This window comes from Anolis sagrei, chromosome X, assembly GCF_037176765.1.
Source record: "Anolis sagrei isolate rAnoSag1 chromosome X, rAnoSag1.mat, whole genome shotgun sequence".
NCBI lineage: Eukaryota > Metazoa > Chordata > Lepidosauria > Squamata > Dactyloidae > Anolis > Anolis sagrei.
Genome location: NC_090034.1, coordinates 6,497,970 through 6,503,252, shown reverse-complemented (window position 1 = coordinate 6,503,252; position 5,283 = coordinate 6,497,970).

The following is a 5,283-nucleotide window of genomic DNA, read 5'->3' as shown; positions in this document are numbered from 1 at the left end:
ACAAGACACCTAACAACCCAATGTATGTCCTTCACTCAAAAAAAATTGACTTTGTCATTTGGGAGTTGTAGTTGCTGGGATTTATAGTTCATCCAACTAGTCCAACGCTCGGCAGCCATGATTTTAACAGGAGCGGAGCGCAGGGAGCATACAACCCCCCTGTTGTGCCAACTCCACTGGCTACCGATCTGCTACCGGGCTGAATTCAAAGTGCTGGCGTTGGCCTTTAAAGCCCTAAACGGTTCCGGCCCAAGCTACCTATCCGACCGCATCTCGGCCTATGAACCCACCAGGACTTTGAGATCTTCCGGGGAATCATAGAATCATAGAATCAAAGAGTTGGAAGAGACCTCATGGGCCATCCAGTCCAACCCTCTGCCAAGAAGCAGGAATATTGCATTCAAATCACCCCTGACAAATGGCCATCCAGCCTCTGCTTAAAAGCTTCCAAAGAAGGAGCCTCCACCACACTCCGGGGCAGAGAGTTCCACTGCTGAACGGCTCTCACAGTCAGGAAGTTCTTCCTAATGTTCAGATGGAATCTCCTCTCTTGTAGTTTGAAGCCATTGTTCCGCGTCCTAGTCTCCAAGGAAGCAGTAAACAAGCTTGCTCTTTCCTCCTCCCTGTGGCTTCCTCTCACATATTTATACATGGCTTTCATATCTCCTCTCAGCCTTCTCTTCTTCAGGCTAAACATGCCCAGCTCTTTAAGCCGCTCCTCATAGGGCTTGTTCTCCAGACCCTTGATCATTTTAGTCGCCCTCCTCTGGACACATTCCAGCTTGTCAATATCTCTCTTGAATTGTGGTGCCCAGAATTGGACACAGTATTCCAGATGTGGTCTAACCAAAGCAGAATAGAGGGGTAGCATTTGGGTATATCAGGTATGCATGCCAAGTTTGGTCCAATTCCATCTGTGGTGGAGTTCAGAGTGCTCCTGCTCTCGATCCCGCCTGCTTCTCAAGCACGGCTGGCGGGGACAAGAAATAGGGCCTTCTCGGTGGTGGCTCCTCGGCTGTGGAACGCCCTTCCTACATTAGACTAGCACCATCTCTAATGGTATTCCGCAAAAAGGTGAAGACCTGACTGTTTGAGCAGGCGTTCGAATAATTAGTGCAATGATTGGTTAATGAACACTGGAATGGAACAATGGATGACGAATCTGGAACATGTTTTTGATGACGAGACGACAGTGAATGGGTATTGTAGTGACTGTTTATTAATTGTGTAATGTGTGAGGTTGTTAACTGTTTCTATACTGCAGCACTGAATTTTTGCTGTTCGTATTTGTTGTGAACCGCTGTGAGTCGCCTTCAGGCTGAGAACAGCGGTAAATAAATCAATAATAATAAATCTACAATCAAAGAGCATTCTGAACCCCACCAACAATGGAATTGAACCAAACTTGGCACACAGAACTCCCATGACCAACATGAGCATTGGTGGGCATTGAGCTTGAGTTTGGGAGTTGTAATTCACCTACATCCAGAGAGCACTGTGGACTCAAACAATGATGGGTCTGGACCAAACTTGGCACAAATATTCTATATGCTCCAATATGAACACAGATGGAGTTTGGGGGGGAAGTAGACCTTGAAATTTGGGAGTTGTAGTTACTGGGATTTATAGTTCACCTACAATCAAAGAGCATTCTGAACCCCACCAACAATGGAATTGAACCAAACTTGGCACACAGAACTCCCATGACCAACATGAGCATTGGTGGGCATTGAGCTTGAGTTTGGGAGTTGTAATTCACCTACATCCAGAGAGCACTGTGGACTCAAACAATGATGGGTCTGGACCAAACTTGGCACAAATATTCTATATGCTCCAATATGAACACAGATGGAGTTTGGGGGGGAAGTAGACCTTGAAATTTGGGAGTTGTAGTTACTGGGATTTATAGTTCACCTACAATCAAAGAGCATTCTGAACCCCACCAACAATGGAATTGAACCAAACTTGGCACACAGAACTCCCATGACCAACATGAGCATTGGTGGGCATTGAGCTTGAGTTTGGGAGTTGTAATTCACCTACATCCAGAGAGCACTGTGGACTCAAACAATGATGGGTCTGGACCAAACTTGGCACAAATATTCTATATGCTCCAATATGAACACAGATGGAGTTTGGGGGGGAAGTAGACCTTGAAATTTGGGAGTTGTAGTTACTGGGATTTATAGTTCACCTACAATCAAAGAGCATTCTGAACCCCACCAACAATGGAATTGAACCAAACTTGGCACACAGAACTCCCATGACCAACATGAGCATTGGTGGGCATTGAGCTTGAGTTTGGGAGTTGTAATTCACCTACATCCAGAGAGCACTGTGGACTCAAACAATGATGGGTCTGGACCAAACTTGGCACAAATATTCTATATGCTCCAGTATGAACACAGATGGAGTTTGGGGGGAAATAGACCTTGAAATTTGGGAGTTGTAGTTACTGGGATTTATAGTTCACCTACAATCAAAGAGCATTCTGAACCCCACCAACAATGGAATTGAACCAAACTTGGCACACAGAACTCCCATGACCAACATGAGCATTGGTGGGCATTGACCTTGAGTTTGGGAGTTGTAATTCACCTACATCCAGAGAGCACTGTGGACTCAAACAATGATGGGTCTGGACCAAACTTGGCACAAATATTCTATATGCTCCAATATGAACACAGATGGAGTTTGGGGGGGAAGTAGACCTTGAAATTTGGGAGTTGTAGTTACTGGGATTTATAGTTCACCTACAATCAAAGAGCATTCTGAACCCCACCAACAATGGAATTGAACCAAACTTGGCACACAGAACTCCCATGACCAACATGAGCATTGGTGGGCATTGACCTTGAGTTTGGGAGTTGTAATTCACCTACATCCAGAGAGCACTGTGGACTCAAACAATGATGGGTCTGGACCAAACTTGGCACAAATATTCTATATGCTCCAATATGAACACAGATGGAGTTTGGGGGGAAATAGACCTTGAAATTTGGGTGTTGTAGTTACTGGGATTTATAGTTCACATTCTGAACCCCACCGACGATAGAATTGGGCCAAATTTCCCACACAGAACCCCCATGACCAACAGAAAATACTTAAGGCCATCCAGTCCAACTCCCTTCACCAGGGCAAGAAAATGTAATCAAAGCCCTCTTGACAAAGAGCCATCCACCCATAGATATAGATAGACATATATGATTCACACACACAGAGATATAATATCATAGATTTGAAAGGGACTCCCAGGACAATGATATGTTGCATGTTCCAGAGTAGGCAAAACAGACAATCTCCACATCAACACTGACAAAGGAACAGCAAGAAATACTGTTTACCCACAAGTATAAAGAAATTACATAGATTAGAAACCATTACTTTATTTTCCAGATCACCAGACTGGGCGACAGCAATGCGTAGCAGGGGATGGCTAGTCTATATAAATAAAAATGTAATGTTAGTTTGTGGGATTAACATAACTCAAAAACCACTGGATGAATTGACACAAAAGTTGGACACGAGACACCTATCAGGCCAATGAGTGACCATCACTCATAGAAACACTGACAAACACAGTGGAAGGGACTTAAAAAGCCAAAAAAGCAAAAAGACAAGGCAGCGCATGTGCAAAACGACTCCCCCTGTCAAACAAAACACACAATAGCATATCCACACTCTCTTCTGGACTACAGCTCCCAGCATCCTCTAGACCAGGACCTTTAGGAGAGGAGGATGATCCAAATGCACTGCTTCCAAAATGAAAGCTTTCTTCTTGGATTTCTTTGATAGCCTCCCAATCCCTGGATATTTCCAATTTCCTATTCCTGGACTGCAAATCTCAGCAATCCTCCAGATAGATAAGATTGTCTTATCTAGATAGAGAAAGATAGGTAGACTGCTGGGAGTTGCAGTCCAAGAAAAGGTAGAGAAGGAAGAAAGGGGAGAAAGAAGAAGGGAAAGAATAGGAGGAGGGAAGAAAGGGAAGATGAAGAGAAGGAAGGAAGGAAGGAAGGAAGGAAGGAAGGAAGGAAGGAGAAAGTGAAAGAAAAAAGGGAAGGAAGGGAATAGGAAGAGAAGGAAGGAAGGAAGGAAGGAAGGAAGGAAGGAAGGAAGGAAGGAAGGAAGGAGAGAATGAAAGATGAAGGAAGGAAGGAAGGAAGGAAGGAAGGAGAGAATGAAAGATGAAGGAAGAAAGGAAGGAAGGAAGGAGAGAAGTAAAGAAAAAGGGAAGGAGGGGAAAGGAAGAGAAGGAAGAAAGGAAAGAAGGAAGGGTGGGAGGAGAGAATGAAAGAAAAAATGGAAAGAAGGAAGGAAGGAAGGAGAGAATGAAAGATGAAGGAAGGAAGGAAGGAAGGAAGGAAGGAGAGAATGAAAGATGAAGGAAGGAAGGAAGGAAGGAAGGAAGGAAGGAAGGAAGGAAGGAAGGAAGGAGAGAAGTAAAGAAAAAAGGGAAGGAGGGGAAAGGAAGAGAAGGAAGAAAGGAAAGAAGGAAGGGTGGGAGGAGAGAATGAAAGAAAAAATGGAAGGAAAGAAGGAAGGAAGGAAGGAAGGAAGGAAGGAAGGAAGGAAGGAAGGAGAGAATGAAAGATGAAGGAAGGAAGGAAGGAAGGAAGGAAGGAAGGAAGGAAGGAAGGAGAGAAGTAAAGAAAAAAGGGAAGGAGGGGAAAGGAAGAGAAGGAAGAAAGGAAAGAAGGAAGGGTGGGAGGAGAGAATGAAAGAAAAAATGGAAGGAAGGAAAGAACGAAGGAAGGAAGGAAGGAAGGAAGGAGAGAAGTAAAGAAAAAAGGGAAGGAGGGAAAAGGAAGAGAAGGAAGAAAGGAAAGAAGGAAGGGTGGGAGGAGAGAATGAAAGAAAAAATGGAAGGAAGGAAAGAAGGAAGGAAGGAAGGAAAGAAGGAAGGAAGGAAGGAAGGAAGGAAGGAAGGAAGGAAGGAAGGAGAAAAAGAAAGGAGGAGATAAAGAGGGAGGGAAGGTTGGCCACAGCAACTCGTGATGGATACAGCTAGCCCATGGATAAGAAAATTAGAGAACTACGAGGTTTGGAGGGTCCATTGTTGTTAAAAATATTTCAACTTGTACACAAGCACAGTCTTACAATTCAATCCTACACACATCTACTTACTAAGCAGATAAGCAGATGCATTTTGGTTGAACCTCAATCCATTTCTGCTGGCCGGATTTCAGGAGCCCCCCGCCCCCATATCCATTTTTGCGATGCTCCTAAAAACGGGCTCACTGCCGATCCGCTGTTTTTGGTTCGCCGCTGAAAAAGCAACTA